Source organism: Poecile atricapillus, chromosome 1 (assembly GCF_030490865.1).
Source record: "Poecile atricapillus isolate bPoeAtr1 chromosome 1, bPoeAtr1.hap1, whole genome shotgun sequence".
NCBI lineage: Eukaryota > Metazoa > Chordata > Aves > Passeriformes > Paridae > Poecile > Poecile atricapillus.
This window is the reverse complement of record NC_081249.1, coordinates 113,874,095-113,898,390: the sequence shown is the minus strand read 5'-3', so window position 1 is coordinate 113,898,390 and position 24,296 is coordinate 113,874,095.

Below are 24,296 nucleotides of genomic sequence, written 5' to 3'. Positions count from 1 at the left end.
GGGATACAGTGAGCATGAAAAATATCTCTGCATGGAAGGAAACGGAAGCAGAGGGCAGAAGGGAGGAGAAACCAGCAAGCCAGGCATTTCATTACAGAAGATTATCAGGTTTGTCAAGCATGACATCCCCGTGGTGAATTCATGCTGACCAGTTATGACTTTCCCGTCCTTCCTGTAAATGGTTTCCAGGATGAATTATTCCATCACCCTTCCAGGAACTGAGGTGATGCTGAGCCTGTTGTTCTCTGGGTGCTCCTTGCCCTCAGTGAAGGCAGGAGTGATGCTGGCTCTGCTCCAGTTCCTCCAGTCACCACAATCATTCAAGGATTGCCAAGAGCAGTCTCATGATGACATCAGTGAGGTCTCCCAGTACTTATGGGTACATCCCGTCAGGGCCCATGGATTTACATTTATCCAGCTTCCTTAGGTATTCCCTGACCTGGTCATCTTCCACCAAAGGTAAATTTTCCTTCCTACAAATTATCCCCTGCTCTTTAGGGCCTGGGATTGATGAATTCCAAGATTCATACTGAAAACTGGTGTGAAGAAGGAATTCAGTACCTCAGCCTTTTCCACATCCTGTGTCAACACGTTCCCTACCTCGCTCAGGTTTAGTGATACAGGGGCACCTTTCTAAGGAGATAAATCATTACTTGAAAACATGTTTCTGTTGTGGGATAGAGTAATAAATATGCACTTTTTGTTGTTCTGAGTGCATGATCTATAAATCCTTAAAAGACAACAAGTCACAAATATTTCATAGTGATTTAAAAAAGAGGTAAATGAAAAATCTAAACTCTAATTCTTGCATGGGGCAGTCAGCTTTTCATTCCAAACCAGAACAGGTGGATAAATATTTTTTTTGTGCCTGAGACTTTTTGGACAATTTTAACACAGAAACCCCTTCCACATCTCTCATGGGAACTGTACTTGGGGTGAGTTATACCCAGATTTTTAGCAGCCTGTAGTCCAATGGGCTGCTTGGTTCAACACAGACGTGTGATCTTGGCATAGTTTCACTGTGAAAATTGTGCTAAGGTGTGAGAACATACATGAACCAGAGCTGGGCAAGATAAGCAGAGTGAAAGCCTAGACAGAGGGCAGTTGTTGAAATCCTGATAGTTAGCAGCTTCCAGAGTCCAGAGGAGAAAAGCTGGCATGAAAAGGTGTCAAAACACACAGGGAAAAAAAATAGCAGAGGATGGAATAGATGGAATAGTCGCTACTATTTTGCCCACTCCTCAGGAGGAAATAGTAGAGATTTTTATTCTTAGCTACCATCATACAATACAGCAGGTGATGTAGATTGATGTCAGACAACCACTTCCAGTCCAAGGACCCAATCCAGAATATTCAGCTGTTTTTCAATTTTCCCACTGGAGAACAAAAAAGAAAAAAAAAAAAAAAAAGAAAAAAAAAGAAAAAAAAAATTAAGATTGAAATTTTTGCACATAAAGACAATGCCAGAGATGTTAGATGTGCAGTGAGGAAAAATGTATGGAAAATAACAGTTTTGCTCTCATTTCAGGCTAGTGAGGCCCTGGCACAGGGTGCCCAGGGTAGCTGTGGCTGCCCCTGGAACCCTGGAAGTGTCCAAGGCCAGGCTGGATGGGGCTTGGAGCACCTGTGACAGTGGAGGGTGTCCCTGCCCATGGCAGGGGGTAAAGCTAAATAATCTTTAAAGTCCCTCTCAATCCAGATCACTGTAAGATTCTATGACTCCAAGACCAAATTAAATAAATTTGATTTCCTGCCTGACCCCAAGCTGGTCCTTCATCCACCCAAGAATGAGGCTGCAGCAGATCAGCTTCAGTCTCCATCACCCAGTCAGCCTTTCCTGGTGCCCCTCACATAAAAGGCCAGCCTGGCATAATTCTGGTGCAGACAGAGCCACAACCAGCCCTCCCCAGCACTGTGGCCTGCTGCCAGCAGGGATTTTTCCCACCTGGAGCTCCCTGACATAACTGGATGAGGCAGCCCTGTGCAAAGTGCAAAAAAGATGTTTTGTGAAACTGAAATGAATGGCCACAGCAAGTGAAAAAAAAAAATAGTTCATTGCTGAGACTGATGTAAGGCATTTTATGAGTCATTACCTCAGAAAGATTTTATTTGGGTTCTGGGAAATGAGGAACTGGGGGCTCATTTGTCAGGATTTCAGAGCTGCAGGTGAAACGCTGTCTTTGATAAGTGGATTCCTGAAAGTCCTAACTGCAGTAGGACACACCAAATTATAACTTACAGAAGTAGTAGATTACCCTTTATTTTGGTGAAGCAGTGCCCCAGGGAGATCTGAATGTTCTTTCACTTTCTGTGAATGAATTACATAGTTCATGGTAATGTTAAAAATGTTAGTTAAACATTTTACTAAATGCAGCTTCCTGATCCTGTGCTTGCGAACAAAAGTCACTTGTTATAATAAATATGGAAGACACATCAATAACTTTTTTCTTCTTGTCTTAGGCTGGGTAATTTTAAATGTCAAACATTTCCTCATTAAAACTCTTTCATAATCTTAAGGGAAGGGGTGAAGAGGGCAGAAGATTAAAATCTTGTTGCAGAAAGTGTGCTGCAATCTTACTTTATTGATACTTATAGTACAGGCTGGGATGACTCAATCTACCACAGGACACTGAGTTGTGGTCACAGCAGAAACTAGAGAAGGAAGAAAAAGCCCCTTTCTCTGAGACAGTGCTCTACTGATAAAAGAATGGCTCTCTGGAGAATTCCTCATCCATGAGCCATGACAGCTCAATTTCAACTCAATTTCTATTTTCAGAATTTTTGTGAGAAATTTTTTCCTGTACCATTCGGAAAATGGGAGTGATGGAAGTCCTCATTTCCCCCACCTCCCAGGACAAGGGGGAAAAACATCATCCTTTGCACTCCAGGCCATGAGGTAATTCTGTGGAGGCTGAGTTTGATCAGTGCTGAGGCAACTGAACAAAATTGTCAGCTAGGTGTTCTACAAATTCTGCTGCTTTACAGATGCGCACTGTCGAAAGCTAAACTCAAAATAATTTCCTTGAGAACTGCAAAAGATATTTCAGTGCATCAGGTCTTCTCCCTGTCAAATTTGAAGGTTCTCCTCCAAACCCCAGAGGTAAGAGAGTGATCCTTGCCCATTGGTGGGACAGCCCCAAGTTTTTGGCTTACAAAATGGTTAAACCTTTGCCTTCAAAAGAGTCAGCCTAAGGCAGAGAACAATCATTGAAAGTTTCAGCCCAACCCATTAACGCTTGGCAAAGCCATAACCAGCTTAAAACACAGGTCTGTAATTACAGCGGGTCGGAACATTCTCAGCTAAATGAAATTTCATTGAAATACGCTGCTTCATCTAAGCCAAAACAACAATTTTCAGAGACATATCTGCTTCCACAAAGGTTTTTGTTGGGAGAGCTGAGAGGGAAAGTGTGCTTACACACTATAGCCTGAAGGTGAGGTCACTGGTTTGGGATGTATGAGAATCTAGTTGAGGCCCTGGCCCAGAGAGAGCAGCAGTAATGAGCAGTGCTCTTCCATTGGGACTACAAAATTCCCAAATGCCAGAGCATCTCCCTGGTTATGTTAGCCACAAAGAATTCTTTATCATGAGATACATGCCTTGATTATGATATTCAAGAGATTTTATGTCTTCAAACACCACACACAAAGTCATATTTTTGAACACTGGTTGACCTAGAAGGGAGCTGACTTATTTCAGAAGTCTGCTTCTAACAGGAAAGTTAGTCAACATTTAAACTGTAAAGGTTTCATCAGTAGGTACAGTTCTTGGACAGATCAATAAACATTATTTGAAAAATTACAGGCCATAAAAAGGGGGAAGAAAACATTAATATTACCAGGTGGAAAATCCTTACTTTTTTGTTCTTATGGTTTTCACATTTTATGCATGCACATGAAGCAGGGAACAGTGGGAAAAAATATGTTTGCAATTAAATGTATTTCATACTGTGGTAGGTCCTCCCATCCATTACAGTGAGGTTTGAGGCCTACAAGTCTTGTCCTAATAAAAGAGAGAACATAATTTTTCATTCCTGAAGGTTTAAGCAGGAATTCCTTGCACTGCTGAGTTGAGCTGATGCAAACCTTTGCTTTCATGCACTATTACATCAGGTTTGGTGAACACCTGCTTTTTTGGAAGATTATCCAAAGGTTTTTTGACATAAATGTTGGGTTTATAGCATTCACTGCTCTGTTATTGCATATGTCAGCAGAAAGGAGCCGTGTGACACAGAAGATTGGGATCATATTTAGCTAATTCAATGTAAAGAATAATTCAAGCGCATATTTTTCAAAAAACACATTTTCTCACTTAGAAGGACTGGGTTTTCTACATTCCTCTTTAATTTTTAGCTTATCATTCTCAAAAATAATTTCTGTTATTAGTGAAATCTATTTAAAAACAGAAAACAAAGCCAAAGATATAACTTCAAAGAGACAAAAAGATGAAGTACTGAAAACCTGGGACTCTATTCTCAAACCACTGAGATTTTTGGCAAAGTTTTCCACCTTGAATATCAAGATTCTGAATTCAAGGGAACAGGGCCACTGCAGCTGAGGACTGAGTCTTCCAAAAGAAAGTACAAATTTTTCTTCAGTAACATTTATGGAAATAAAATTCAATGCTTATCAATTGTAGACTTCATCTTTCTCTTTCAGCTAAACTTTTATTGGAAAAACTCTGGAAGTTACTGAGGTCGCACCTTAAAATGCAGCAGCTGTATGTTGATAACCAGATTTTGCTAGCTAGGAGGAATAGAATAGTAAATACTTGTTCAATACTTAAGTTAACCTATCAAGAATAATTGCATTAATTTAAATTATGGGCCACTCCAGTTCTCATGGGATGCAAATTTAAAAGTTTGAGGTGAAAACCAGAGCAATGCTCAGATTCTAGAAAACAAATAATTCATTTAATATTAAGGTTAATAGCCTTTCACGCTTCCTGCTGACCTCAAAGCACATTTTAATTTAATTTTTATTTTTTTTTAGGTCAGGCACCCTCACGAAATGAAAACACAGTAAAGAGGAATTCAATATCCTAAAAGTTCTGTGAAACCACAAACTTTCTAGAAAGAAGAAAAGAAGTTTGCAAATTTTAACATGCTGAACCAGATTGGTGTGGTCTGCTTTCCATTACTGGCTGGCACTTCTCACAAAAAATGAGGACAATGGATATAAACCAAATCCTGGTGTCAAGCTAATGATTTCCATGGATTTTGTGGTGATTCCAGTATCTCCAGCTGTACCTTAATGCAGCCATCCAAACAGGTATCCCTGCTGCTGGTGTTTTCCTGTCCTTTGAGTAGTTTGCTTTGCAATGGTAATGATAAACTTTAACACAGACTATTGCCATTCAATAAATGCATTAATTTTAATATATTAATAATTTGTAAAAAACCATGAATGTCTACATACTGGCTAGAAGTACAGATCTTAAATAATTGCTAGATATCAAACTTATAATATTTCAACAATCCAAAGAGTTCTCACATGTTCCTGAAAAAAATCTGAATTTACAGACTTAAATTTTCTACCAGACACTTCTGACTTTGTATCAAAAAGGAGGTGAAAACTCCTTTCACATACTAAGCACATACATAAAAGAACATGTGTTATTTATTAACAGGAGAAAGCATTTATTAAAATCTAACCTGGCTTCTGCAAATAAGATGACTTCATGCACAGGAAAGAGGTGTATATGATAAGCTGTTATTTCAGGGCTGTTTTGAAAACATTAAAAATATGGCTAAACTATTTTAGATGCCACTTTTAATTAATCTAATTTCCAGAAGGAATTTGACCAGTCACAAAGTAAAACATAATCTTTGAGAAAACCCCAAGCCCCACTCATGTAAAACTCCTTCTGGCATAGTAATGCTTCTAGTTCAATATTTTATGAACTGCAGAGGTGTCAAAAGCTTTTTATGGTTTTGCATTGAACATTTTGAATTCCTATCTCAATTCTCCTTGTAAAATGTCAATATTGTCTGGAGCAAAACCAGCAAAATATCTCTTACTACCTGATTTTAATCTTCCAGTCCATTCTGCCAAATGCTAAGAGGAGAATTTAAGAGCAATTCACAGTAGTCACAAACACTCAAGTCACTTCATCTTCCACTGCAAGCTTACCTAAAGTGAGATATTATATCATATTTTCCCTACATTAATATCCTGCTCAGATCACCATCAGACTATTTCTAACTTGGCTATTTGAATTTTTTCCATTTTATTCACCACCTCTCTCACCTAAATGATGGGTAGAGTAGGGATTTTCCTGAGGGTTATAGGGAAAGCTGGACTTAGTAGAACCTTCCATGCTCCAGAATGTTGTGGAAAGCATAAATGGAAGTGCTTGAGCACAGTCAATGGACAAACCAGCAAGAATATTAGGGGTAAGTGAGAATGGGGTTAAAAACACAGCATGGATCAGAACAACTGGATTCACATATGGACACGGGAAGAACAGGGTGTGATCAGTCACCTGAAAAGCAGCTGCATTCATGCCTTAGATAGTTCATACTCATGTCTCCACGTGATGATGACAATCCATGTCTCCTCCTCTTCAGGGTGCAGCTCCTGAAGGTGTCATGCCACAAATGGTTCAATACAACCCCCCTGAATATCTCTGAAAATTTCCAGGCTATGGACTGGCCCTTTTTGCTCTCCAGGCCATGAATTTTCAGTGAGCACATCTATGTTTTCCCTCCACCTATTTCATGGTAGGCAGAAAATCTCTGAAAGAAAGAGAAAAGGGTTTTCACAGGATCAGTCTGGAGTCCAGAATTGCAATTAAAGTCAGATATTGAAGAAAATGGAAGATGACACAGGAGCTGGTTGACTTTAATGCAAATGGCCCAGGCTTTTGACACTGCCTATAAAAAAATCACCTGCCATTAACTGCCATCAGTATTATTAAAAGGTTTCATTTATCTAAGATGAGCCAGCACTGAAAAATCCTTATTCTATCCTAACAGAAAATAAATTAGCAAAGTCCTTATTCCAAGAAAAAAGACAAGTATTAATATCAGGTCTTGCTTTTCATTGCAAAAGGGTGCACTTTACTCTGTCAGTGCACTTTACTCTTCCTCTCAGTTCTCCTTTGCATACTTAATCACAGAAGCCATTCTGCAGTCCCATTGCCTTTATTTTATTTGGCAATATTTTCTCAAACCACCCCTCAGTACACAAAAGTCTGTAAAATGAGCTGTGCACTGCAGAGAAATCGGGGAGCATTTCTCCAGCAAACAAGCCTGGTGAGTGAATTTTTAGGCTAAAACTGCAAAATAATATTTTAATTTAGCATAGTACTTCATAGGCAGTGCATGGAAATACTGTTAAATCCAACCTTTTACTGGTTGAAATGAAGTAAAATCAAGTGTCACAGAAAAGCCTCATGGCAGAGGGTTGGAATGAGATAGTCTTTCAGGCCCCTTTCAACCCAAACTGTTCTATGATTCTATGACATCTTATTTTTAAGAAAACCACGGATAAGAGATACTAAATTTTACAAGTCTCTTTCTGAAATTCTTTAGCTTTTCCTCTGATTAAATTCAATTTAATTGCAAATTGACATTTTAAATGAGTTGAAAGTCTTTATTAATCAGTATTATGATTCATTTCCAGTCAGAATATTGTCAAATTAGTAATATAAGATTACGATGACATTATTTCACAATTCAGAAGTTCTCCTCCAAACACACAAGTTCTTGAAAATTATTTAAAAAATTGCAAATAATTAGATATCAAATTATTAACCAATGAATATTTCAGAGAAGTGTTGGGAGGACAAGCTGTGCAAAGAAAGGTAATTTAAGAAACAGAGTTCAGATTAAAACCAAGGGTCTACTGGGAAGGTCCTCTATGACATTAATCAGTGTCTTCAAAAAATTATATTCTGGCTCCTGAGATTGAACACTGTGTTAAAAATGTGTTCTTCTTTGTCTAGTCTGCAGTAAAAGGGAGTTTGGAGCCCTCAGGCTGAGCTTCCTGTTGGTGCAAGCAGCACAGCTGGATTTTTTTCACCAACATTTGCTTCCATGTATTATTTTGTGGAATTCTTCAGATTTTCTAAAAAGAACTGACAGATACCCAGGGTTTTCATCACACAGGAAATTCCATTATTGAAACACTTTGTCCTGATATCAAATCAGGACAAAAACCCAAAGTATCCCTTTGGGCTTTTTCACACAGGAAAAACATTCCCAGCTCTATTTTTAAAAATGCCAACTGATTGGAGTTGGTTTAGTGAAGAATGTTAACATTTTATGACAAACCCTCACTGGGGGAAGAAAAATCAATTTTCATTTCCCACATCTCCATTTTGACTTCCCTGTACAAGTTGGGTTCCTAAAGTGCTGCAGAAATACTTTTCCTTGGTGACTGGATACTGAGCGTGCTAACACAAAGAGGTAGATTTTGATAAGGTATTTACTGTACTGCAATGATTATCCTTGATTTTATTAATAACTAAATAGGACTGGCTACAGAATTCGTGAAAACAGACACAAAATAGATCAATAGATTTTTTTCTAAATACATAAATTAATTGCTGTTTATATCTCAGCCCAAAATATGTATTAGCTCTGTAAGTACCAGTACTGTTTCTGTCATAATGAGATTTATTTTAATTTAGGCAAGGGTTGGCCAATGAATCTACAAAATACTTCATTAATGATGATTTACAGATGTACTGTGCTTCTGAAATGGCCTTTGCACCTCTTACATGTTATTTTATTTATGATTCTCCTGACTCTCAGTTTAACTTTTAATTCTGAACATATCTTGCACATGAAACTAAAGATATAAATAACCCCTTTTTGAATGCAGTGTTGTGAATAGTTTACACTCCCAGAGTTTCAATAACTTAAATTATAAGATGTGGCAAAATTTACTTTGCAATCACTAGAGCTGTGTTAAGCATAGATGTGCAGTAACTGATGTTTTTCCATTTAGCTGGGGAAATTTAATCCTGAAGAAGCATAATTACTTCATATATTAATTCTTGCCTTCCTAAATCTGGTGACTTTAACAGTTTTCTAGATCATTATAAAAACTGTTATTTTTAACACAATGTGCATTGTGGGAATAAAAATCATAGCATAAAAAGACCACAAAAATAATCTGATTTCCAGTATTAAAAACCTTCCTATTTAAACCTAATCCCTTTTAAGAACTATCAGGATTTTTACAAAAATCCTGTTACCAAGAGGGGAATATCCCTTTTGATTTTTATAGGATCTGATGCATGCTCATTGCATTTGTCTGCTTTTCAGAATTAATTACGGTCTTAAACACTTTCCATGAAAATATTGAAGGTGAAAGGCAAAGGAAAAGTGAGAAGTTATTCCTGTTCAATGTCATGTTTGCTGTGATGGGCAGAGCGGTTTGGAGAGGTGATTTATTTTGGCCTTAAAATTTCATCCAATAAGATTTTAGTCAGTGCTGTTAATCACAGACTCATGGGATGGTTTGGATTGGAAGGGACCTTCAAGCCCATCCACACTTGCCGTGGTGTGAGAAGCCGGTTTAGTTTTGTTTTTCCTCAGCAAAGGTTGTCAGAAGCACACAGGGGAGGGTTTCCCATCTGCCAGGTGAGGAGCAGCTCAAAGCAGCCTTGTCTGCAGGAGGACTTTGCCTGGCAGCAGCTGCCGTGGGCCAGCAGCCGGAGACCCTGAGCTGCCCATGGGGACTGCTCCCATCAGACTGGGCTGGGCCATGCTCTCCTGGCCACAGGCCGGCTTTGGGAGAGCCCAGGGGTCTTGTTATGCAGTTAGGAAAAATGGTATGACCCAAAAAATACACCCCCAAAAATGCAGAATTGTAAGTTTCTTTCCCTTATCCTGTTCTCCCCAGTTCCCCTTATTGGTTGTGTAAATTCCTCCACCTCTTTCGCCTGTCTTCAAAAAGGAGTGCTTATCAATACCTCTTCCTCTTTCCCTTCTGCTACCTGACTCCATAGGATCCCAAGAAATAAAGCTGGAACTGCCATCTCAGCAAAAGGAAAGAGCCTTGTTTTTAGGTTCTTCTTTGACAAGCTAAACTATCTCCCCTGTCTCCCTGGCTGCTGCTGGGTGGACAGTGGTAACAGAGAGGCAGGGGACATTAGAAATTATAGCCAGGGGCACGAAAAGTGACTGTGACACAAGCCTGGGGATGTTTTCATCTTTTTTGCCTTTTGGCTCTTGGAGCCTATGCTTTTGTCTCTTTGGGGAATTTCCAGAACTTGCATTTTGAGACTTGCTCTTCAAAACTTGCTTTTGAGCCGGGGATTTTTGAGTCTTATGTTTTTTGCCCTGGTCCCAGCTTGCCTTTTGGCTCTCCTGCCCTCGCTGGCTTTTGCTCACCCTCGTGTCTGTCCTGCCTGCCTGTGTCCCTGACCAGTGCTCTGCCTGCTTCGTCTCTGCATCCCTGTCCGAGCCACCTGTGTCCAGCCCTGCCCCACCACTGTGATCCTCACCCTGACCCTGTCCAGGCTCCTGGTCCTCCTGCCCAATCCCCACTCATGTCTGGCTGCCACAGGTGCTGTCCCCAGGCCGGTGGCGTGCACAGCCCCACCTCAGGGACATGGACAGCACTCCCTGACCTCCGCTGCTAACAGCCTCTTTGTCTCCTCTTGTCTCCCCTCTCTCCTCTAGACCTCTTTTGTAGGGTAACTTCTTTTTATTTATTTGTTTTGGTTTTGGTTTTGGTTTTTCATTACTGATAAACAGTTCTCAGATACGATGTTTGTCTCATTTGACTTAATTTCGTTCCTGACCATCTATTTTTAAAAGAAATCTTTGCAGTTCCCCACAGTGGAACACCACACATGGGCGGGGACCCCTTCCACTGTCCCAGAGCGCTCCAAGCCCTGTCCAGCCAGGCCTTGGACGCTTCCAGGGATCCAGGGGCAGCCACAACTGCTCTGGGCACCCTGTGTCAGGGGCCCACTACCCTCACAGGCAGGAATTTCTTCCCAATATCTATTTTAAACCCACTCTCTGTGTGAAGCAATTCCCCCTTGTCCCATCATTCCAGTTCCTGATGCAGAGTTCCTCTCTGGCTTGCCTGTAGCCCCTTCAGACACTGGGAGGTGCAGTGAGGTCTCCACACAACCTTCTCATCTCCAGGCTGAACAGCCCAACTTTTCTCAGCCTTTCTCCATAGGAAAGATGCTCCAGTCCCTTTATCAGCTTTGTGGTCCTACAGAGTCCTCATGCAGTTCCAGTGTCAAGCTTGGGACAACTTGAGCATGGAAGGACCATTTCTGCCTTGAACAGAGCAACTGGAAGTGAGATGTTTCCTGAGATGTCACCCTCAGAAGAGCAGAAAATGATAGAGCGGGCAAGTCAGGATACAACTCCCTGTAAACAATCCCTAGTGTGAATAATCATTCCATCATGTGCATTGGAATCACAGATTTCTGTGGAACTGGTTCTCACCTGACCTTTTCAAATAGCCCAGCACAGGAATACTCTAATCTTGCTTGGGGTCTTGCAAGCAAAGGCCTGTTGCCAGTGATTGCTGATTATTAATCTTGCCTAGCAGGATTTTGAATGACTATGATAATATACAATTTGGACTAACACAGCAAAAATACTTCCTTTTTTATCTTTTGATTGTTCTTTGTTCTCATATGCTTAAATAATTCAAAATGTAAGTGCCTCCCCTTGTTTCTGATTGCACATGACATCTGTTCCTCATGAATTCACTGAGTGCATGCATGATATTTGCTGTGCCTGGATCCTTTCCGTTGAAACATGCGCTAACTAAAGATGAGCTTTTATTCTGAGACTAAACAAAAGTTTTGTTCACTGAGTGAACAGGTCTACATTGGGCAAGATTTGAAGTCAGAGTCTGGGCAAAATCTCTGGGGTTTTTAACTGAGAACATTTATCTGACTAGAACAAGAGGAATATGAAGATACTTTACTGACTCATCAGCTTCGGTTCATCCAATAACAAGGTAAAGCTGCTTTCATTCCACATTTCCCACAGCATTCTTTATACTTTACTCCTGTTATCAAGCTTTCCAAGCCAAAGACTCAGAAAGGAAACAAAATATGTAGTTACAAAGCACAGCTATTTCCCCATCCCCCAAAACCCATAGTGTTTAGAAGTCATACATGGCTTATTCAGAACTGCACCTTACAAAAAATCTCTTTACTTCTTCAGAAACCATTTATCCCAGTGCCAATTAAATATATCTCATCAGGTTCCTCTGTTCTCATTCTCACTTCCTCCACAGTGTCCTTCATCTACAAACAATTTTATATAACTTGTAATTTTGTTACCACACTGCTCTGAGTTGGTTCATACTGGCATCAGTGTTCATGAACCTCCCATTACTATCTCATCTCTCGGCACACTGGTTTGTTTTTGGAGTCCCACAGGCAAGAAATGCCTGACAGTTATTAACTACTATTTCCAGAGCATATGAAAAGTGTAATTTTGTCTGCAGCCACCTGCCAACTTAGAATTGTCAAAATTGCAACAAGATTTTGATTTTTAAAGCCCTCATTTTAATGATAGTCTCTTGCAAGCTCTGTTTTCCTTTTTTTATTATTTAAAAGCCAATTTTCCACCATTCATTCTTCACTTGGCACTCTCTCTTCCAATGGCTGGCACATAGAATTGAGGTCTAGTCTTATAATTTCATTCCATGAGGCACTCCCAGCTTTGTGTTTCATAGATTTATCTCTTCATTTTGTTTGCTTTTAAATTGTTATAGGGAAGAAGCATTGTTGAAAAGAGGCAACATCCTAGAACAATTTTGCAATCCACTCAACTTCTTTATGTTACTGCAGTAGTAGCACAAAATTCCTCTGGGTCAAATTTCAGTGGAATTAACAGCAAATCTGAAAATAAAAGTAGGGCTTCAAGAAACAGCTGAGCTGTAAGAGCAGAGTTGCTCTGACATTTTGTTATCCAAGTCTGCAACTTTTATGACATGAAAAAACAATATAGCCTCATTCTGCCTTCTAAATCAGTCTGGTGGTGTAATGGAGTGCTCAGCCTTACTCATTTCAAGCTCATTAATTATATGATATCTAGCAACTAACTGCTACTTCTGGACTGGTTTATATTTTCTAATAATCATTCAGGATGTCCCAAATGCAAATACTTCTATTTACTTTCTTCTCTAGTACTTCAAAATTGTGGAGAGGGTGTAACTCTATCGTGTCTCTGTCAAGGAAAATGTCATTTACATGACACTGACATATAGGACCCAGGGTTTTTTGATGCCACTGAGCATCTCGAATCTTGGATATATATATTTTGTAATGCTGGAAAATAGCTATTCCTACAGTGTTTTTTGCTATAATCACAGCACCTTTCTCCTGGCAAAATCTTAAGCTGGCCACATGCACTGAAATTTGGTTTCTGTCTTTTCAGAGAGGAACTCCCTGCTTTATCAAGTCCAGGTGATCTCAAGATTGTGATCCCACAGCAGTGCCTTTATAAAATAGTGTGCAGAATAATTATTAAATCTATTATTGCCCTGCAAGTTGCAATTTGATCATGCAATAATAAGAAAACATATTTCCAGGAGTTCCTGTTTTAGCTGTACATGTTCTACATAGCCTCAGATGAGTCTGGGAAAGAGATGAAAAATAAGAAAATAGAAACATTTTGCATGAGTGTCTTCATATCCCTCTGAATTTTCCAAGCATTTTACCCAGGTACCTTGAAACAAATAAATACCCACTAGGGAGACAGGTGAGGGGAACTTTGCCTTTAGATTTTTGGGGATCTCACTGATGGTGGAGCACAAGTTTCCTCCTGGCTCTGAACTTTAAACGGGAGTCTCAGCTCACAAAGCATCAGGAGCAATATTGCAACAGCACTGTTGCCTCGTGATGTCTGGATGCAGTGTCCTTCAGACACTCCCCACCCACTCCGCCTGCTGATACCTATTTGGCCCTCAGAACAGTAGAGGCTGCTCTTCTGAACAGATATTTCCATGTCTGGCAGGGGCCTGAGACAGGTTCTTTTTTCATCTTGTTTTTCGCCGAGATGCGCAAGGAACAGGGCGTGATTCTGGAGCTGTCATTTGGCCTTAAAACGTGTCTCAAGCAGCAGAAAATGTGGAAGCAGCAGCTTCCCATTCATCATTTGCTACCCAGACCGAATCCTTGCTGGCAGCCTCAGGATCTACAGAGATTCCTACGGAAATGGAAACCTCTGATGACATCAAAAGCTCATTGTGGGTGTGAGAGGCACCTGGGCCCTCACTGGAGTGCTTTGGAAAGTTTTTAACATGACAATGCTGGCAAAGGCCCTTTGAAATATCCCTGTTTCACTGACTCTGAGACCTTTTGAGAATTACTTGCAAAGTGTTTAAGCACCACAGAACAGCAAACTTTCAGACATCTGGAAGGCTGCAGTTCTGGTGCTCACACTTTCCACTGGGATAACCTAGCCCAGGGAAATCTGCCTTGAGGACTGATTTGCAAAGAACCTAAATTTAAGGCTTCTTTCACTACTTAAAAAATGATACCTAAAACCTTTCTTATTCTACCATATTTGTCTGTTTGTGGAGTGTTTGCAGGGAAGCAGGTGTGTCTGCTTTAAAAAATGTTAATAGAAGTATTCTCTGGGCAGGGTATCACCAAGCAAAGTCCACACAAAAAACTGAAATATCACCAGTCTGTGACACTCAGCTCAGCTCCTGAAAACTGTGAAACGATATTTTCTGATCAGTATTTTCTGCAGTCACCTCTCACAAAAAAATCCTGCTTGTTCAAAAGATCAGATTTTCTGCTAAAAGACCATTTTTGCTGGCCTCTTTATTAAGACAAAGTTGCCTTAAAAGATCAAAGACACCGAAAGGGTTGGCAGGGGACAATTTATAGCATTTGTAGACAAAATGAGGCTTATTATCTTTCACCAACCCATCAACAGCATGGTTTGAATGCCTAACCACGGTTTTCCCAAAGTGTCTGGAAGGAATACAAGTCTCCCAGGGTCGAACATCAGAAGTGGTTCCATACAAAACTCAGGGCAAGGGACAAAAAAGCTCAATCTAAAAATGAATTGCCTGCTACCAGGAGGCTGTGTGCCTATATGGCTCCTGTTGTGTCCTCATGTTTCAGCAAATTCTGCAGTAAAGTATTGTTCTGAGAATGTTTTTTCATGTAGAGAGACTATGTTGCTTGGAAATGATCAAAATTATTATAGGACAAGGAAAAAAAAAGACAATATTTCCATTATTCTGCAATACACAGTTGAGAAGACCTCAAATTAGAAAACTAGGATTATGAAGCTATTATGTTTATCTTTAAATAAAGTTAAGAAAAAGAATTTTCTGCAAATAGCTAATATTTTAGGCAAAATCAAAGCTATCCTTAAATCCTTTCCAAAAACATAGCTGCTTTAAAGAAAATTAGAAGATTTTGCTAATTTAATTTTTCAGCGCCAAATCCCCTAGACAGACTTTTAAGATAGCTCTCATGATGCAGTTTGTGATGTCAGAATACTAACCTTAGTTTGGAATTATTTTATCTTAGAGAAAGCTGTAGCCACAAGATAAGAGAAAAACAGACTCCTGCAAAAGAACAAAAGAACCTTACATATATATATTTCCTTTGTTTTCCTTCTGGAAGCAGCAGTTGCTGATAGTAATTTTTTGGGGGGGACTTTTGCAGGGATCTCCAGTTATTATTTTTTGCCATAGCTTTCAGATTACACTGCTTTCATACTTTTCCTACCTGTCAAAGGCTGAGCCTCTTTAATTTGTAACCCTTTGTGTAGCTTATCTCTTGACACGGAGCTCATAGAAGTGCCTCTTCCTAATTTCCTCTGTAGTATCTCCCCTTTGTTTGCATCTATAAATGGTTCCAGGAGAAAACAGGGTAAATCTGCCCTGCTTTAAGTGGAAATGATCTGTTTGTATGAGAAACAAGAAAGATGGAGAGACTGTTTACAAGGGCCTGGAGCGATAGGACAAGGGGGAATGGATTCAAATTGAAAAAGTTGAGCCAGAAATGCCATAAAAAAAACCTCAGGTGGTTGAACCACTGTTGTTGGGCATGAACACTTACAGGGAGCTGTGCCTGCATCTAATCCAGCCCTGACAAAATATTTAGCAATATTCTCTGGACACTTCTGCCTTGACAGCCTAGAAAATTCAAGCCAGAAATACAAAAGATGTAGCTGAGCAAGGGAGTGTGGCTGAAGTACAAACCCCCGCATCGGCCAACAGAACAGACCTAGAGATAGACTGCAGCCAGAGCTTCTAAGAGGAAAAGTATTCCCCTCTGTGGAAATTTTAAGACGAATTCCAGGAAAGGGAGAAACTGGTCATAAGAGAAAAGCTGGCCCAGCTGGGCAGCTGCGTGATACACACAGGGGCCTCAGGTCAGGTTAGTGGGGTGGAAATGTAGGAGGAAGCACTAATTCAGTGCTAATTAAGGCCTTCCTGCACTTTGTTGCCTCCCGTACACGATTATGTGGAGCAAATATACATTGTAATTGTCACTGACCCCTGAGAAAACACAGCTTTCCCAGTTGTACAAATGGGATTCAGACAAATAAATTCACAGGTGATACAGTTCTCTCACAGTACAAGTCCCACACTGAAAAGTGACTCTAATTAATCCCTCTGTTTTTAATGTGGGCATCTCTCATAACATTAGACAAGGAAACCTTCACCTTTCATTGCTGGAATGTGACTATCAGGGAGGAAGGTTTACCTTGGACAAGTTTACTTTGGATTAACCTGCCTCTTTATTAACCACCATGGGCCATGCTCTGAGCCCCTCTAGAAAAGTCCTGGGCAGCTGATGGCCACAGTTGGCCATAATCATACTATTGTTGGCAATCAAACCAACTAATTTTAAAAAATGGGTTACAAGTGGCTTTATGATTACAGTAATACATCTTCCAACTTAGACTCTGCATTCTGCTAAAAAAAATAAATAATACTGCAGCTTCCATCTGGTTTGGCACGGAAACATCTGGCAAAGTGCTGTTACTGCACAGACACTACCCCTTCACCCTTATCTGTGTCCACTTAATCTACTGCTTTTTTAATTCCATTGACATTTCTAATAATTTTTATGTCAGTTTGACAAATATGATAGCTTGGTCATTAACTAAAAAATACAACAAGACTTGTCCCAAACGCAGCAAATTTCAATTTTATCACACACAGAGCTGTCAGTTTGGTTTGGTATGCTTATCTCTGGTGGTGGTTGAAGTCAAACACTGAATATTTAATTAATCAAATGGACTGTGGGAATGAACTTTTTTGTCATATAACAAGTAATTTCTCATCTTTTAATAGTTGGCATGTATTTTGTGGAATTTTGCAGTTTTAGAAATAGAAAGGAAGTGACAGGTTTTGAAAGAGACACAGAATGGTACCCCAGGTTGATTGCTGAGGATGGACAAGACATTTTTACTGATGCCGTAATAGGCAAAAGCACTCAAGGCAGAGTTCTGACCCAAAGAGAAGTCTTCCCCTGTTTCTGTTAATTATTTTTATAAAGCTGTGTCAGTGATCTGCTGCTCTGTGTTAGATGGAGGATGAGGAGGTGGAGTGCAGGAGTTTCTAAGGTTTGCCCCCCCAGAGCTCTGCATGTCTTCAGCACTGAGAAGAAATGGATTCCAAGTATAATCTTAAACATGAATCTAGGGAAGCACAGGATCATGGAATCACAGAATGGTTTGGATTCAAAAAAGCCTTAAAGATCTTCCAACCCCTCTGACACGGGCCACTTCCCACTAGACCAGGCTGATCCAAGCCCTTCCACCCTGTCCCTGAACACTTCCAGGGATGGGACAATCCGTGATAGGGAGGCAGCTGTTGATGGCATTGACTTCCAGCATCCCATAACTGGTGTCTATCCAGAGAGGAGAACCCATGTCCCAGCTCTGCTCAGAGCCCAGGGCAATTAGAGCTCTGCTCTCCCCAATTCAGGGTTTGAGGGGCCTGGAGGTCTGAAGTCCATTCTCTCTCTCCCAGACAGATAATTCCAATATGTCCCATGCCTGACATGCTGGGCCACCAGGACAGCCAGGGGTGCAAGACCCCCATTCCCAGAGGAAATCTGATATCCCTCAGGATATCCAGCCAGAGGAGCCAGGCAGGAATGGCTTCCTGTCCAATGCCTGTAGCCCAGAGCCGTGAGTGAGTGCTCAAGCTGGAACTAGTCCTTGGTGTGTGTAGTGTAAATCAACAGGGGATGGTCTACAACACTCTGTAGTGCACAATTTATGCTTTTATGGGCTTTTATCTTTCTAGTTCCCTAAGGAAATGGAGTAATTGCAGATAATTATTGCAGAGATTATTATCTAATTCATACTAGGAATCTACCTGACAGATATTATTCATTTAGCCAACAAGCAGGGCTAAATTTAATTCCTATCTGGTCTCAGTTCAGATTTCAAAATAAAATAGTGATTCCATAACTCCTTGTGCTACTGGCAAGATACTGAGAAAATTGATGTGGATCAAATGCCTGTGCTTAGCAAAATTATGAATGTACTTTATTTAACTTGCTCTCCAACTTAACACAAAAACTTAATGAATATATTCACACTGAAGTTTTAGAATTAACAAGCATGAAACTATATTTCATTTTTGACTCCTGAAGACAGAAATAATATTATATTTATTTCTGTCTTTCCTGTTTCTGTCCCAGGCATTCTGGTCATTTTGGACACTTTCCTTAAAATCTCGCTTTTTACTGTTTCTCAAAAAAGTATTTTGTGAAAGACATTTTTATCTAGAAGTGAAACCAAAAATTATGTTACAATAGCCATTTTGAGTCTAAGATGATTGATCGGTTTGGCTTTTGAACCAATGAATTTACTAAATGTAAACAATAATTGAATCTATTTTAACAGCTGTCTAATAATTTATGTGAGAACTATTTTGGATGACTCAGAAATGTTTACTTAGAACTCTTAGGACGTGCTTGGCTTTTCTTTTTCTGATTACAATTGTTTCTTTGCAAAATAATTCTTTCCTTTCATGGCTATAAAGGCTACCCTAAATTTTCCTTTTGGATCTCAACTATGAAATTATGTTGCATTTAAAAGTGTTTTAACTTCCTTCCTTCCTTCCTTCCTTCCTTCCTTCCTTCCTTCCTTCCTTCCTTCCTTCCTTCCTTCCTTCCTTCCTTCCTTCCTTCCTTCCTTCCTTCCTTCCTTCCTTCCTTCCTTCCTTCCTTCCTTCCTTCCTTCCTTCCTTCCTTCCTTCCTTCCTTCCTTCCTTCCTTCCTTCCTTCCTTCCTTCCTTCCTTCCTTCCTTCCTTCCTTCCTTCCTTCCTTCCTTCCTTCCTTCCTTCCTTCCTGCCTTCCTGCCTTCCTTCCTGCCTTCCTGCCTTCCTGCCTTCCTGCCTTCCTGCCTTCCTGCCTGCCTTCCTTCCTGCCTGCCTTCCTGCCTGCCTTCCTGCCTGCCTTCCTGCCTGCCTGCCTTCCTGCCTTCCTTCCTGCCTTCCTGCCTTCCTGCCTTCCTGCCTTCCTGCCTTCCTTCCTGCCTTCCTGCCTTCCTTCCTGCCTTCCTCCCTTCCTCCCTTCCTGCCTTCCTGCCTCCCTTCCTGCCTCCCTTCCTGCCTGCCTTCCTGCCTGCCTTCCTTCCTTCCTGCCTGCCTTCCTGCCTGCCTGCCTTCCTGCCTTCCTGCCTTCCTGCCTTCCTGCCTTCCTTCCTGCCTTCCTGCCTTCCTGCCTTCCTGCCTTCCTGCCTTCCTTCCCTTCCTTCCTGCCTTCCTGCCTTCCTTCCTACCTTCCTGCCTTCCTGCCTTCCTTCCTGCCTTCCTGCCTTCCTTCCTTCCTGCCTGCCTTCCTTCCTGCCTGCCTGCCTGCCTTCCTGCCTTCCTTCCTGCCTTCCTGCCTTCCTGCCTTCCTGCCTTCCTTCCTGCCTTCCTGCCTTCCTGCCTTCCTGCCTTCCTGCCTTCCTTCCTTCCTGCCTTCCTGCCTGCCTTCCTGCCTGCCTTCCTTCCTGCCTTCCTGCCTTCCTTCCTGCCTTCCTGCCTTCCTTCCTTCCTGCCTGCCTTCCTTCCTGCCTGCCTTCCTGCCTTCCTTCCTTCCTGCCTGCCTTCCTTCCTGCCTGCCTGCCTGCCTTCCTGCCTTCCTTCCTGCCTTCCTGCCTTCCTGCCTTCCTGCCTTCCTTCCTGCCTTCCTGCCTTCCTGCCTTCCTTCCTACCTGCCTTCCTGCCTTCCTGCCTTCCTTCCTTCCTGCCTTCCTTCCTGCCTTCCTTCCTGCCTTCCTTCCTTCCTGCCTTCCTTCCTGCCTTCCTTCCTGCCTGCCTTCCTGCCTGCCTTCCTGCCTGCCTTCCTGCCTTCCTGACTTCCTGCCTTCCTGCCTTCCTTCCTGCCTGCCTCCCTTCCTGCCTCCCTTCCTGCCTGCCTTCCTGCCTGCCTTCTTTCCTTCCTGCCTTCCTGCCTGCCTTCCTGCCTTCCTGCCTTCCTGCCTGCCTGCCTGCCTGCCTGCCTGCCTCCCTCCCTCCCTCCCTCCCTCCCTTCCATTATAATTTTGAATTTAATGGCCAAGATTCCTGAAGCAACTGGGACTCAATTCTCAATTTTTGCAGCACTGACATCTACGTGGGAATACTATTGGAAGCAAGTTATTATTTACCCATTTATTCAATTAATAAATTAAATATTTAACAAATAGGTACGTAGGTGATGACCTGGAAAAGCCACCTCAGTCTCTGCTTTCTTCATTGCACAAGGAGAACAACAGTGGATACACTTGTCAGGCTTTACTCACTGAGTAGAATTCAGTGCTTTGCTGTCCCAGTTTACAAAACACCAAACAAAACCTCAGTTTGAGTGGATTAAAAAGTCAACACACTCTGCTCAAATGCAGTGGTTCACTAAACCCAGAATCTCCTGGCTCCCTGCTCCACCAAGAGCTTCTTTCTGACGCACACAAACACATGTGAGCCCACCCTCCTTCCCAATCTCATCTCTTTGCCACAGTCAGCAAAATCCTACCCAAATTGTGGCTCGTTGGCACCTTTCCCGCTCCTTGGGGAATGTGTCTTGCTTGTGCAAGCTCCCTGTCATCCAGAAAAAGGAGCTCCAGCCCCAGAGGCTGCAAGTTTCAGCAAGCAATGCTCCATTTTGGGCTCTCGAAGGCAGATATCTCCTCTACCTGTTCCTCTCAATTGCCAAGCATTCTGCAGCAGCATGGGCCTTGTTCCTGATTTGACGTATTTTTCTCTTTTTTCATGAATTTTCTTAGGGTGCCTCCTCACCTTTGTGTTTGAAGGGAGTGGGGTTTCTCTGGCTACCATTTTTGCCAATTTCACTCCGAAGCTCAGTGAGCAAAACCTGAAAAACACATTGTTTTAACAGAGAAGTTCTCTTCCCCTCAAGCTTGGTGCTTTGCACACTCAAGGCTGTGTTTCCTTTTTGTGGGTTGTTGTGAACAACCCACATCCATGCACTGAGGCATTGCCTTTAAAACCTATGCAACCTATAGATAATCTATATAATATGTGTATTGTAAAAACATTCCATTAATAACATACTCCATTATGAAGAGTTTTAAAGTGACTAAAATGTTTAAAAAATATATTGTCTCTAAGGTCCTTCTATTGTCACTAGACAATGAAATACAATCCTGTATTACCTCTAGTTTTGAAGAAGCCTCTCTATCTCCACTGACTCCCTTTCCCTCTTTACTACTGAAATATTGAAAGGGTTTTTTTTCCTTTCCATTTTAGCACAGAAATAAACTGTGAATCTTCTAAATGCCTGACATCTGGCTTTTGGAGAAAGATGTGTTCTAGTAACAGATTATGAGCATAGAAGCTGGTGCAAAGGAACAAGGATATCTCTCTCCTATTCTGCCACTTTACATTTCAAAATTATTCATGATCAGCATCCCACAATTGAAGTGCATAAGGCAAGGAAAGGGAGTGTCCAAATCCAGTGTAAAAACAACAATGTGATGCACCTGAAGTGAAACTCTCTATAATATCAGTTGTAGAGTCAGATTAATGAAGATTTGAGGTCAAGGGTAAAGCAAACCTGTATTTTCCAAGGTTCACTTAGACATTTTTAAATGTGAAATCCAGTGACTTTTCATGTTTCACTCACTTCTATCTTTAACCTGACCTGATAATTTTTTCCGAGCAGACTTGCTTCCAAAAGTACCTGAGGTAATCTGGGAAAGTACAAAAAGCTCCAGTCCCTCAGCATCCATAAATTCAAAGAGCAGATGAAAAGCCTTACACACAATTCCTGCTGAAGAGCTCAAAGGATTCTGGGGACTCCCAGCTGGGTGGTGACAGTACAGCCTAGACTAGTCCAGTGAACATATGACCTACTCATTTCAACAGTGAAGTGGGAAAATGCTCAACCTTTACCAGCTGCAATGGTAATTCATTGTCTTATTAATACCTGAGTTCCTGAAGTGCACAGTGCATGTGTGGGTGTGTCCATACGTGCCTAATTTGATAGATCTCTCTCTATAAATATACATATATATCTATATATACACATAACATATAGAAAAAATATACTGTGCATATGTACACACACAAATCTGTTGAATATTTTAGTTAAAATAGTTTTTCTAGTCCTAGTTGACACCACTGATAAAGAACAGTCTAACACAGATTGTATTACACTATATATAGAACAACTTTTTATAACTACTAGACCTGCTCTGGTTAAAATTTAGAGTCAGAAACAACCACTGGTTTTATTTTACACTGTTTTGCTTTTGATTTTAGGGAGCTCTTTGGGACAGGAATGGTGTCATCTTCTATGTTTGATTTCAGTATAAACATCCCTGAGCACAAGGCCAGATTTTAAACAAATGCAGGGCTTCAGCATTCCATGGAAAGCAGGACTTTGTAGCTGAGCTTTGCACACAGCCAGGCAGTGGTACGAAAATTGAGCATTCCCTCTCCTTATGGGACCACAGCCCTGGTTTAAAAAGACCAAAGCTTGAAAAATAACCAGGTGAACAGCTCTTCTTTCTTTAGATGCAAACGAAATCCAACTTCTTATTCCACATGGAAAAGGCAAAGGACGAGCACATAGTTGTTGATTTCCATGGCCTACCCAACAAGTACTAAGTCATTAATTACTGCACCTCATCAACTTGCAGCTGCCAAGGGGCACAGAGTTTGGGAGTACAGGCTGTAATTTCAATTTAAATAATTGCTGAAAGTGTGCAGAACTTTGGTTAGTTTTTTTTTTTTTCTTTTTTTCTCTTCTCCAGACAAGGAGCATCATTCTCCACAACTTTGTCTGTCAAGGGCTTGCACATCACAAAAATTAGATGGAAACAACATAGAATATGACACAGCCACAAAGGCTTCCAGATGTCTTCCTTCACAAGTTCAAAGCACTTTAAGTGTGCTTTCTCAGATGCTGCGTACATAGAATCAGTGTATTGAACTATGATGATAAATTGCTTTTTGAGTGGTACTACTTTTTTTAAATGCAACAATGACACGAACTTGTAAGATATTCATTCATGAAGCAAGGTGCATGAGCAACTGCCCATGCAACTGCATCATAAAGCACAGGATTTGGAAAAAAGCATTTTTTTGGGAGTGTTCATGTTCATAACCTACTCCGTGCCAAAATGCTTCAGTTTTTCTTATATAAAAGATCTTGAAGAAGATCTTTTGCATTTTGCTAAGAGGACATATAAGGGAAGTGCAAGTGATCAGAGTTTATCCCTTGTGTTGATGATTTTTTCAATGACTTAAAGACAGAAAGGCACTAAAACCAACATGAATCTTTCACACAATCTACTTTGGAATAATTCAAATCAAATTTTTTCACTTTCAATGTATAAATATTTACCATTTTCTATTTGACTTATGGACTATACAAAGCACTTGCACCACTAAGCTTTCTAAATTCCAGTTTTAATCACCCAGAGCTGAAAACATAATGCTTCACACAAACATCTGGTGACAGTGACGGGAAAGAAACAAGGAGGAAATGAAAAAGCACATGAGACAGAGTTAACGGAAAATCTCCTGAATCACATTTCTTCTAAAATTTAATTTTTCTTTGCACTCAGAGAACCCAAGAGGTATTCTCGAGCTGTAAACAACTGTGATTCCAATGCAGCAAAGATGTCCTGAATTTGCTGGGTGTTTTCACCAGAAAGTCACATTGACAGAGCATTCTTATAGCCCTGTTGTGAAATTCCTGCCACATGTCACACGTGAGCATCACATTTATCTCATTCACTCCAGTGGGAATGTGTGACCTTCTTTTCCAGTAGAACATTCTCAGGAGTCCCCAGTAAAAAGAAAATATTGCATTGAGTGGTTTAGGTTTTGTTGATTAAGGCAAATCACAGTCTGTCCCTTAAGATGATGCAAA